Source organism: Hemicordylus capensis, chromosome 4 (genome assembly GCF_027244095.1).
Source record: "Hemicordylus capensis ecotype Gifberg chromosome 4, rHemCap1.1.pri, whole genome shotgun sequence".
NCBI classification, from domain to species: Eukaryota; Metazoa; Chordata; class Lepidosauria; order Squamata; family Cordylidae; genus Hemicordylus; species Hemicordylus capensis.
The window spans coordinates 320,780,717-320,792,991 of NC_069660.1; the positions used below are offsets into that span (position 1 = coordinate 320,780,717).

General features: G+C 54.9%; 1 protein-coding gene across 4 annotated transcripts in view; it reads right to left on the minus strand.

The window, feature by feature from the left end:
* The window catches only part of HSF1 (heat shock transcription factor 1), an 81,690-nt gene that overhangs the window by 33,734 nt on the left and 35,681 nt on the right, over nucleotides 1–12,275 (minus strand). The gene's annotated exons all lie outside the window — the stretch shown is intronic.

Below are 12,275 nucleotides of genomic sequence, written 5' to 3' on the forward strand. Positions count from 1 at the left end.
TTTACTGCATCTGGTTGCAGGCACCCAACTCCCGCAGAGAGGATCTCTGCAGGCTGGAGAAAGCCAGGAAGAAGCATCAGGCAGGCCTGGCCGCTTGGAGGCCAGGCAGCTGCGAGGGCTGCTCAGGGCTTGCTGGCAGCCTGCCCCGGAGTCAGCTCCTCAGGCCATCTAGCCCAGCACCACCTACTCAAACTGGCAGCAGCTCTCCAGAGTCTCTGTCCTTCTCCCCACCGCAGAACGAACTCGAGACCTCCCACTTGCAAGCAGGTGCCCTTGCCCTGAGCAGTGGCCCTTGGCCTTGGAGGAAGACTGGCAGCAGGAGAGGGCCCACTTCTCTTGCTGTGGCCCAGCAGAGAGCAGGCTGGGTCTGGATGGGGGGGCGGGGGTTGTCCAAGCAAAGTGGGGGTCCACTGCCAACTCCCTTGCACGTGAGCACGGACCCTTTTGACCCACTGGGCGGAGTTTTCCCCTGCCATGGAATTCAAGCTTAAAGGTCAGGAGGGTTTCTGAATGGCAAGAGCTCCCCACTCACAATGCGAGTGGCACCGGTGGGCTGCGGAAGACCCTCCCTCCTTGAAAGCTTCCCAAAGAGGGCTGGGCGGGCAGGCAGCCAAGGTCAGGAGGGTTTCTGAATGGCAAGAGCTCCCCACTCACAATGCGAGTGGCACCGGTGGGCTGCGGAAGACCCTCCCTCCTTGAAAGCTTCCCAAAGAGGGCTGGGCGGGCAGGCAGCCGGCAGGAGTGGTCCAGTGGTGCCCCCTGCGCAGCCCTCCTACCTGGCACTGGGCTGTCTCCCAGGGGCTGGCTGCCTAGGCCATACGCAGAAGGTCCCAGGTTCAATCCTTGGCAGCGTCTCCAGGCAGGGCTGGGAGAGAGCCCGGCGTTGGACTCTGGAGGGCTGCTGCCAGTCAGGGCAGGAAAGACTGGGCTGGATGGACCAAGAGCCTGATGGAGCAGAAGCAGCTTCCTACCCCGATCTGGAAATAAAGCAGATCTGAGCCAGATAAGCCCCAAGGAAGGGTTTCGTGCGTCTTTTGGTCTTAGTCGTCTTGTACTAGACAATGATCTAGATCCTACTCCCCCCCCCCCACAAATTCAAAGCAACTGAAAACAGCTTGCCTAAGAAAAGCAATTTTTATAAATACAGGTGACAAAACCACAAGTAATGCGAGCCATTCTGCAGAATCACTAAACATCTTTCTAAATAGGGAAGTTTTAACAGAGTTTCTCAGTGGGTGGGCAATTTGCAAATTCATGGGAAACAGAGAGCCATCAGTGCTAATTAGCCACAGCAGCTGAATGAAACCCCCATCTTCAAAGGCAGTGTAGCTCTGAATCCCAGGTGCTAAGAGGGAGACAGCCAGAGAGGGCCATGGCTTGCTCTGACTTAGCAGGGCTTTTCTTACATCAACGACATCTTCTGAAAATCAGACATCATTATTTAGAACAGAAGAACAGCCCTGCTGGATCAGGCCCAAGGAAGCCTATCAAGTCCAGCCTCCTGTTTCACACAATGGCCCACCAGATGCCTCTGAGAAGCTCACAGGCAGGAGGGCAGGGCAGGGCAGGGCCTGCCCTCTCTCCTGCAATTGGGATTGAGAAGCATCTTGCCTCTGAGGATGGCCCACAGCCACCAGACCAGCAGCCATTGATAGACCTGTCCTCCATGAATTTGTCTAAGCCCCTCTTAAAGCTATCCAAGCTAGTGGCCATTACCATATCCCATCACAGAGAACTCCAGAGATTAATTATGTGCTGTGTGAAAAAGTACTTCCTCTTGTTGATTCTAAATTTCTTGACTTTCAGTTTCATGGGATGACCCCTGGTTCTGATGTTGTGAGAGAGGGAGAAAAAATTCTCTCTGTCCACGATTTCTACTTCATGCATAATTTTATACATCTCTATCCTGTCTCCCCTTGGTCACCTCTTTTCCAAACTAAAAAGCCTAGATGCTGTAGCCTTGCCTCGTAAGGGAGGTGCTCCACCCCCTCATCATCTTGGTTGCCCTGCACCTTCACCAGTTCTATAATGTCATTTTTGAGGTATAGTGACCAGAACTGTACACAGTATTCCAAATGTGGCCACACCATAGATTTGTATAAGGCCAATATGATACTAGCATTCTTATTTCCAATCCCCTTCCCAATGACGCTTAGCATGGAATTTGCTGTTTTCACAGCTGGCGTGCATTGAGTTGACACTTTCAACAAGCTGTCCACCATGACCCCAAGATCTCTCTCCTGGTAAGCCACCGACAGCTCAGCTCCCATAAGGGTATATGTTAGATTGGGGTTTTTTGCCCAAATATGCATCACTTTACACTTGCTTATATTGAGCCGCATTGCCATTTTAAGAACATAACTTCTAGATCATTTATGAATAAATTAAAAAGCACAGGTCCCAGTACAGATCCCTGGGGGACCCCACTTCTTACTTCCCTCCATTGTGAAAACTCTCCATTTATCCCTACCCTCTGTTTCCTGTCTTTCAACCAGTTAGCAATCCACACATGTACTTGTCCCCTTATCCCATGACTGCTAAGCTTCCACAGGAGTCTTTGATGAGGAACTTTGTCAAAAGCTTTTGGGAAGTCCAGGTAGACTATGTCAACTGGATCACCTTTATCTACATGACACTCTCAAAGAACTCCAAAAGGTTAGTGAAGCAAGACTTTCCCTTGCAGAAGCCATGCTGGTTCTCCTTCAGCAAGGCTTTTTCTTCTATGTGTTTCACAATTTTGTCCTTAAGCATGCTTTCCATCAATTTACCCAGCATCGAAGTTAAGCTGACTGGCCTGTAATTTCCTGGATCCTCCCTGAAGCCCTTTTTGAAAATGGGAGTTACATTCACTCCTTTCCAGTCCTCTAGTATAGAGCCTGACTGTAGGGACAAATTACTTATTTTTGCAAGGGGATCAACAATTTCACATTTGAGTTCCTTCAGAACTTAGTTTTTTAAGACAGTTTAGAACATCCTCTCGTCACCTCAAATTGGCCCAGTTCTTCAGCCTACAAGTCTGAGATGCTCAGTTATGGAGAGGGTATATGGTCAGTATTCTCTGCTGTGAAGACAGATGCAAAGAACTCATTCAGCTTCTCTACAATTTCCTTATACTCTTTAATAAACCCTTTCATGCCCTCAGCATCTAAGGGTCCAACTGCTTCCCTGGCAAGTTTTCTGCTTCTGAAATATTTAAAGAAGTTTTCCTTCCTGTTATCTTCATTTGGGCAGGACTTCCATTTTCTGAAGGAAGTCTTCTTCCTTTTTATAGCTTCCCTGACTCTACTAGGTAGCCATGCTGCATCCTTCTGAACTTGGTGGTACCTTTCCTCCTTCTTGATACCTTTCCTCCTTCTTGGTATACATTCTAACTGACCTTGTATTGTTGTGGTTTTTAAATAAGTTTCATGCTTTATGGAGAGATTTGGCCCTCTTGACTTTCCCTTTCAGCTTCCTTTTTACCAGTCCCCTCATTTTTGAGACATTACCTCTTAAGTCCAACGCATCAGTTTTGTATTTTCTTGGCACTCACATATAAGCTGAATTGGATCACACTATGGTCACTGTTCCCCAGTGTGTCTGCAACTCTTGACATATCACACCAGGTCCTGGGCACCACTCAGGATTAAGTCTAAGGTAGAAATCTCTCTGGTTGGTTTCATGACCAACTGTTCTAAGGCAGTCATTTAGCAAGTCTTGAAATCTGGCCTCTCTTTCACTACCAGTGAATTTCCCCAGTCTATGTGTAGGTAGTAATAATCTACAATAATCTATGTAGTAATAATCTATTAAAAAATCTATGCATGGGTGTAATAATCACCCATTATTACAGCCCTGTAATCAAACAAACAAACAAACAAACAAACAAACAAACGGGTGATTTCACTTCTCTGATTTGCCTCTCCAGATCCAGGTCACTGTCAGTGTTTTCATCTGGAGGGCGATAGCATGTCCCTAATAAGTCATTTCCTTTCAGTCCTCGTATTGTCACCCATAATGATTCTGTGGAGGACTCTGGTCCTCCTAGGTTTTCTTGCTTGTTGGATTCTATCCCTTCTTTGATATACAGTCACTGCTACTCCTCCCTCAATCCTCCCCTCCATGTCCCTTCTGTAGAGTTTATATCCAGGAGTTGGAGTTATATATTTTTGGCAGGTTTTCTGGAGGACAAAGTTACACACCACTGAGGCACCAATGCAGAGGAGACCCAGCTTCACACCCACAAGCCATTTCAAGCACTAGTTCGTCAGAACAGGAAGCAGGGCAGAGCTCTCCAAGACGGACATGATTCGCCCAACAGAAGAGAAATCGTTGTATATCCCTTTGACCATTGTGGCTGGGGATGATGGGAGTTGTAGTCCAGCAACTCCTGGGGACCCAGGTTTGAGAACTCTTGTGCCAAGGGGATTATGGGTATAGCCTGGTCCACCACAAATCCTATGGGTGTAGAGCAGGGGCTCCCAACCTGCAGTGCTCCAGATGTTATTGAAAAGCTCCCATCACCCCCAGCTACAATTTACTGTGGCTGGGGATGATGGGAGTTGTAGTTCAGCAACATCTGGAGTACCGCTGGTTGGGAGCCCTTGATCAGAGACCCCCAAAAATATATTTCCAAGGAATAACCTGAATGCATTCTGGGGGACAGGAAGGGAGGGCCACTTTTGATTTGCTGCTGGAACTCTATTAAGTAGCATCCTCTGCACAAATTGTGCTTGCTAGGTGCACACACAGGCCTGTCCCCGCCCCCTTCCAAAGGATCTCCTCCATGTCAGAGCTGCTGTTTGCTCGCCTGGGACTGAGCGCAACCCGCCACCTTACAAGCCCCTCAGCACATTTACACAGCAGGATGATGTTGAAAGGAAGGCATGTGGTGCGAGGTCCTGGTGATCCCTGGGCGGGGGGAGGCAGGTTTTAAGAGAGGCAGGTGGGCCGAGGGCAAGCACTGACATCGCTCTGTAGAACATTGGATAAATAAAACACTCCTAAGATCTTTTCATAACCCCTGAAATGAAACCTTTGAAGCCGGCCCTTATAAACTCTTCGCTGCCATTTAATGGCCCCATAAAACAGTGTGCAAAAGCCAGTCTTTGGCGTTTCCCTCTCCTGCTCTGAAAGGGCTTTTAACTCTTTGCAGGCCTCCTAGCATCACAGCCAAAGACTTTGCCACTCTGATGCTTTTCTTAAATCTCACACTCTGAGCTCAAAGAACTCTGCCCATGCCCTGTTGCTTCAGCAAGAGGCAGCAGGCCGGAGCGAAGAAGGGTGCTGTCTCACTGGAGGGCCTGGAGGAACTGCAGGGGGGCCCCTTTCAGCCCACCAGAAGGTCTAGGCTGGGGGCAGCTGAGTGGCCCACCGTCTCTGGCCATGGACATACAGAGCCAGAACCTTGGCCCATCAGGCAGGGCTCTTCTCCAGCCCTACCTGGAGCTGGTGCCAGGGACTGAGGTTGGACCCTTCTGCAACATGGGCACTCTGCTGCCAACGGACAGCCTCTGCCCTCCACCTTCCCTGCCCAAGCCCTACACCACCACTCTGAGTCCTAGCCCACTCTGCAAAGGACTGGGGGAACACAGGAAGCTGCCACATACTGAATCAGACCATTGGTCTATCTAGCTCAGTCTTGTCTTCACAGACTGGCAGAGGCTTCTCCAAGGTTGCAGGCAAGAATCTCTCTCAGCCCTATCTTGGAGATGCTGCCAGGGAGGGAACTTGGACCCTTCTGCTCTTCCCAGAGCAGCTCCATCCTGAGAGGAACATCTTCACATCAAGGGCTCACACATCATGTCTCCCATTCATAAGCAACCAGGGTAGGTCCTGCTTAGCTAAGTGGACAAGTCATGCTTGCTACCACAAGACCAGCTCTCCTCTCCCAGGGAAGGGAGAGCAAGGCCTGGGCACGCCCCCAAAGCAGTCTTGTTCCAGCGGTGATCCCAGAAAAGTCCCGAGTACTCAGCCCCAGAGACTGGAAGGCAGAGCTCACTCCTTCCCAAGGCAAAGGCTTAAGCCTGCATTCTGGACTCCAAGAACCACCCTCGCAGAGGACTCCCGTCCACTCTGTGCCTGGAAGCAGTCAAGGGAGACACCACTTGCTCTGCTGCTGCTTCTTGTCACTCTCTGCTGGTAGGCGGCCCAAGGTCCGCTCAGGAATCTGGAGGCAAGCAGGGGAAAGAGCTTTGCTGGTTCATCTCCCGCCACCCCCACCCAATCCAACTGTGTTCTCAAAAGGCTACAGGAGGCATGGCCCCTCTTCCATGGATGTCTTTAGACCCAAGGGAGGAAACCATGAAAATAAGTGTGCAAAAGTTACATGGGAAATATGCAAACTGCGTTCTGGTTTTTGGAGAGGGTGGAGGCTGTGGAAACAGTAGGGCTGGCAGAACCTTCTGAAGGCACAGTGGAGGGTGCATCAACAGCAGCAGCAGCAGCGTGACCAAGCTCACTTTCTTGTAGTCTGGGCCTCTCTTGGACCCCACTGGCCAGCTCTCCTCCCTGCCCGGGGACGGAGCTGATCTGATGGCTGGAAGGAGTCTTAACAGCTACCATTTCATAGCCCCTTGTCACACCTCTCTGCTTAAACATTATTTGTCCCCCTGTCCCCCAAAGGGCTCCCAATCCCAGCAGCAGCAGTTCACAAAGAGCCCAGCAAAGGCACTGGAAGGGTGCTGGGCCCTTTGGTCTGCAGGGCCCTCTGTGTGCTTCAGACAAGCCCCCCCAGCCTGCACTCAAGAGGACCACAAAGTCCTCCTGAAGAAAAGCAGCCCTGCCCAGCCTGCCCACTTCACTCCTCTTCCCCATGGCTCTCAGCACAGCCTGGGGTGACCCGCACTGCAGCCGGGGGAGGGGCAGGTGCTCCCTCTTCCAGCCTCTACAAGGAGAAGCTCCTGCAGGGAGCAGCCAAGCAGGCAGGTGCATCTCAGCAGGCAACTCCTCATGGAAGCGGAGTCTGTTTCCTCAGGAGTCTCCAAACAAGAGCGTCATCCAGGCCGAGCTCCTCAGAGAGGCAGCAGCGCAAGGGGAGGCCATTTGGGCCCAGTTCCCAAGAGCCACTGTGGAGCCCTCTGTGCTCCCTCCGGCCCTGTGCCGTGCCCACCCCCCAAAGGGACCAGGGAGGGGGGAGCGCGGGATGCCAAGGTCAAGAAGGGGCTTCTTTCACTCACAGGCGTAGAGGAGCCAAGGAGCAACAGGCAGCAAGTCTGGTGGGGGCGAGCTGAGCTGGGCTTCCCAAGGCAAAGCCTAGGAGGGCAAGCTGGCCCAAACGGTGTCCGCTGAACTCAAAGAAAGCAGCCTCATTGGGTGGTGGGCCTGTTCCTTTTCTGGAGCTCTAGCCCACCATCATCTTCTCCCTTGGGTGGGGTGGGGAGGGGGCCTGCTCTCTCCCCAGAGCCCTGCAGAACGCAGCTGCAAGAGCAGAGCAGGGCCAGAGTTCATTCTCAGTAGGAAGACAAGCCTGCCAGGTAGGCAGCAGCGGGGTGGGGCAGGGTGGGTGGGAGTGGGCATGAGAAGCCTGGCAGCCCATGCTCACAGATCTGGAAGGGAGGTGATTTTTGAGAGCTGGTCCCTGGTTGGTCTGCAGGGAGGAGTCTGTCTGTCACTCCATAGATGAGCTGCACCCACTGGAAAAAGGAGAGATTTCTAGTCGGGGCCATTTGCCCGAAAAATGTGGGTGAGATTGCAGAGCAGCTCTGTGCCCGCCCATCTGCCTCCATGCCACCCTCCCCCTTTTGCCATGGGCAGGAGCACCCTTCCACCCATCACCCTGCATACATAACTCACATTATCGTGGCTGCAATGAAGTGCAAGCAAAGCCTTCCTATCCGTTCGGAATGCACAGTCTAGATATGCTGGTGGCAAAGGTAGAGGGATCAGTGCAGAGACCGGTGCCTGGAAACTCTGGAGCCTGTGCCCAGCACCAGGGACAAGGACCAGCCATGCCCAGGGCAGCACTGTCTGCAGGGACAGGGAGAGAGAGAGAGAGGCAGGCCGGCAAGCCCCTCTAGCCCTCCCCAGAGTGGCACGGCTGCCCTGAAAAAGCATGCCTCCTCTGGACGGGGCGGCTCCATTGGCCACAAAGGGAGGCCATCATGAGGTTACGGGGAGGGCACACCATCATCCCAGCTCACCTCCCCAGGAAAAGGAGACTGTCGGTGCTGGATGTGGAAAGCTTTTGCGCCACTGCCACGTGGCCCAGTGGGCTGAGAGGCGAAAGGCCAGCAGCCAGGTGGAGGCCCTGGCCAAATGAAGCCTGCCAGTGCGATGGCCAAGGGAGCATTTCTGTCAAGTGACAGAGGTGGAGGCCAGTTCTCAGAGCAGCCCAAGAGGTCTTGGGGGTGCCTTCACTCGCAGGGCTCGCTGGGACTAGGGGCTACAAGAACTCCCCAGCCCCACTGGGATTCCCTCCTCCTCTACCAATGCAGTGCGTGACCAGAACTGGGGAGGCCCAGCATTCACCCCTGCAAAGACCCCAAAGCAGAGCAAAGTTGGCACACAGCCTTGCCTGCCTGGGGCAAAGAGCAAGCCGCATGGCGAGGGGCTACTTTATCAGGAGGCCTCTGGCCTCAATCACCTGCAGCCTGCATCCAGAAGGCGGCCGTCCCAGGCAATCGCTCTGCCCCCAGCTGGCAACGCCCTGCATCGCAGAGCTCCCCCAAAGACAGAGGCCTGAACCTGATGCAACCCTGATGCAGCCGGTAAAACCCACTTCAGATGACCTCAAGCAGCAGTGACTAAGCTCAAAGCACAGCTGCTCAGGAGGGAGGGAGGAGAAAAGGAGAGAGGCACACAGCTCACACAGAGCGGCGCCTCACTCGGAGGAGCCCGTCAGAGGAACCCGGAGCCCCAGCTGAGGGCGGACTCGCAGCCAGCAGGCTCCCCACAGAGGCGGCGCAAGGGCTGCGGCACAATCTGCCAGAACAGCTGGAAGCCAGGCCGCGCTGGAGGCAGAGAGGCCATCACACGCCACATGACAGGCACCTAATTGAGAGGTCCCAAGAGCCTGGCCCACAGTCTGCACATCAGGCGAGGTCAGCCAAAAGGAATCCTGGAGTCGAGGATGTCAGCAAGCAAGCAGGAAGCAAGCAAGGCCCCTCCGGCTCGGTCCTCGGGGCTCCTCAGCAGAGCAGATGCGGCACAAGGAGCCCCTTCCATCTCCTCCCCCACCCCGATATGGAGCTGGGCCACGTGGGAACTGGCCAATCAGAGCCCCTTCTCCAAGGAGAAGCTGCAGGTGCTCTGGCTGATGCTGTCAACAGAACACCCCCCCCGGCCCCCCGCAAGGGCCTTTGGGGTCCTGGCAAAGGGGAGGGGAAGAACAGGCCGCCACCTTGCTAGGCAAGGCTGGGGAAGAGGGTGCTGAGCACAGAGCTCGCCTGCACCACTGGGGAAGAGAGGCCTTGGAGGCTCTGCAGATGGAGGAGCCTCTCTTGGGAGGAGGCAGCTTCCTCCACGCGAGTGCTCCAGCCTCGGTCTCCAAGCACGGAGGCCTCAGGCTGCTGGACACAGACCTCCGGCCAGTTCCTGTCACCAGGAGGCATGGTGCTGCATCGCCACGTCCAGAGAGGGCCAGCAAAGTCCTTCTCCCCAGTCTTGGCCACCTGCAAATGTGGGGTTTCAGGGCCTCCTGCTAGCAGGCTGTATCCTCCCAGCTGAGCACACCCAAGCAGCAGCTGCAGGCCTGGATCCTGGCTAGCTTCCTTTGGTGCCACTGAGGCACTGCTCTGAAGGAGAATTCTGTGCAACTCAGAGGCTGGCTACTGTTTTGACAACAGTTCAGCCAAGTCACAGTTCCAGCAAGTCACCTTTTGATTATGTGTGACTTCCAAGAAAGTGTGCTTGGCGACTGGAAGCTTCCCCTCTGCCCAGAAACCAGAGGCAGCTGCTGGAAGGAAGGAAGGAAGGAAGGAAGGAAGGAAGGAAGGGGTGGGATTAGTGGGGCCTGAGAAGAGGGGGAAGAGGGAGCAGCCTCTCCCCTGGCTGGGGCAGGAGCTGGGGGGCGCACTCACAGTTGAGGCAGCCTCAGCATCTTCTCCAACACAGCCACTCGGGCTAGGGGGTGGCAGTGGCAGTGGCGGCGGCGGCACCGGCAGCAGCAGCAGGATGAATTGACTTGCTGACCGCAGTTTCCCCGATGGCATCAGGGAAACCGCTCTTCAGCAGATGGCTGTCATGCAGGAGAGGCTGCTGCCAGTCAGTGTTGACAGTAGGCTGCTAGATGGCTCAGAGGACAGCCAGAAGCAGCAGCTCTGCCACGCAAAGCTCTTCCCTCCTGACTTGGCCTGCAGCTTTGAGGCAGAGAAGCTTCGAGGCAGCTCCTCTTCTCTGGCGGCGTGCTGGGGAGGGTGGGAGTCAGCCAGCTACTCCACTGGGCAGTGCTGCCCTGCCCCACTCTCCAGGAGGGTCCCTGCCTGCCTGCCTGCCAAGCGTGACATCACAAGAAGGAGCCCCTGCCTTGCAGCTCCCCCCCAGGCCTTTCCTATCCAGGCTGGGCCTCCACGTTTCCACCCTGCCAGAACCAAGACTGTGAGGGGGGGAGCCTGCTCCAAAAGGCATGCCAGGCGGCGGGGCGCCGTGGGGACAGCCGGAGCACCAGGTTCCACAAGGGACCCCCCCCCCCGCTCCGGCCGCCCTTTCTCCAGGCCTCTGGCTTTTTGGTTCTGTTCTTAAGGAGGGCCAAGGCGGCCTTTGAAGGCAGCCCTGGGGTCCCTGCAGGCCAGCGGCTTCCGCTAACGAGGCGTTTCAGAGGACGGTGACGAGCGCTTGGCCGTCCCCTCCCTGGCTCCAGTCGGGCCTAGCTCAGCTTTTCTCGGGCCGGTTCCTGACAGATGCAATCTTTTCAGCAAATGTTCCAAGGCAAAATATCCCCTCTGGTGAGTGTCAAAAGGATAATATATACTGTTGGTTTTGGAACTGTGGAACCATAAAGAGCGGTACAGGTCAACATTATTATTTGGTAGGATTTAGCCAGGGTGGGGGTGGGAGGAGGTGCGGCTGCTGCTGCTGTTGCAGAAGGTAAACTAATTCCGGTGGAGGGGAAGAACCGCAAGGCCAGGCAGAAGAGCAGCGGAGAAGGGGGTCTGCTTGGATTTACTTCCACCAGGAGACATTTCAAACCGGGCGGTTCTGTGGGTGATGAGGGCCTTGTAAAAACGGCAGGGCCTTGTAAACGCAGTCTGGCCAGGAGGAAGTCAGTCCTTGCGGCGTCCCTGTGGCGGATGAGCTCCACGCTCAGAGCCAAACTAAATGGAGCCCCCCAAAGGTGGCTGGGGGAGCAGGCTGATCCACACAGGTGCAGCCCCTCCTCATCCCAGCAATCTGTTTAGAATTAAGCTTACGGATAGACGGCAGCTCCCAGGAGGCGGCAGGCAGGGCTAATCCATCAGAGCAGACGCCACAGGCTCCTGCCTGGAGGAAGAGCCCAGCTAGGAGAGACACGCCAGGCCCAACCACCAGCAGCAGCAGCCTCCTTCTCTCTCACTTTCTCTCACCTCTAAGTCAGAAGCAGAGAGCACCTCTCTGCAAGGCTGTCGTGTAGCCAGCCGAGCCTCCTGCTCCTCTGGCCCTGGAGCCCCCAGGGGTTCTTCTGCAACTGCCCCCTTGCCAGCCCAGAGACTGTGCACTCCAGCCAGCTTCTTCAGAAGACTCATTCTCAGCGGAACAGCAGCTTTGCTCCCCTCCTCAGTGGAGCAGTGGGTCTGAACTGGAAGGGCACCATCTTGCTCAGTCCCCACTCCACCCCCACAGCAGTCCAGGGCCCACTTCCTCAGGGATGAGAGAGATTCCCCCTCCAGGGCACCCCCAAAGCAAGCAGCCAACCAGCCTCCCCAGGTGAAGCCACCACGGCCACCTGACTCAGGCAAGGCTTGGCTGATAGGAATGCCGGGGACCTCTGGGACAGGACCTTACACAATGCAGGTAGGAACGGCACCAGATTTCACAGCCATTCTGACCCTGGTGTGTGACTTTAAAGGAAGCCCCACCAGTCCAGAATCGCCAACTGATCCAAGGAAACACCCAGAGGACCAATGCAACTACCCACCGACATTCCCCAAAAGGCTTCTCGACGGCAGCTGTGGCGAATCTACACTCCATTCTGTTCAAAGCCAGCATCATCTCTTCATGACCATCCGAGCAAAGCATTCTGTGCAGTCCTCACAGCAGAGGGGAAAGAGGCAGAGCACCCAGGAGATGTCTGGTGCCACCAGCCTTTTGTCCAGCATCAGCCACCGAACCCGGCTCTGAGCCTCACACTCTGCACTGACCCAGAAGGGTTTCTCAGACTC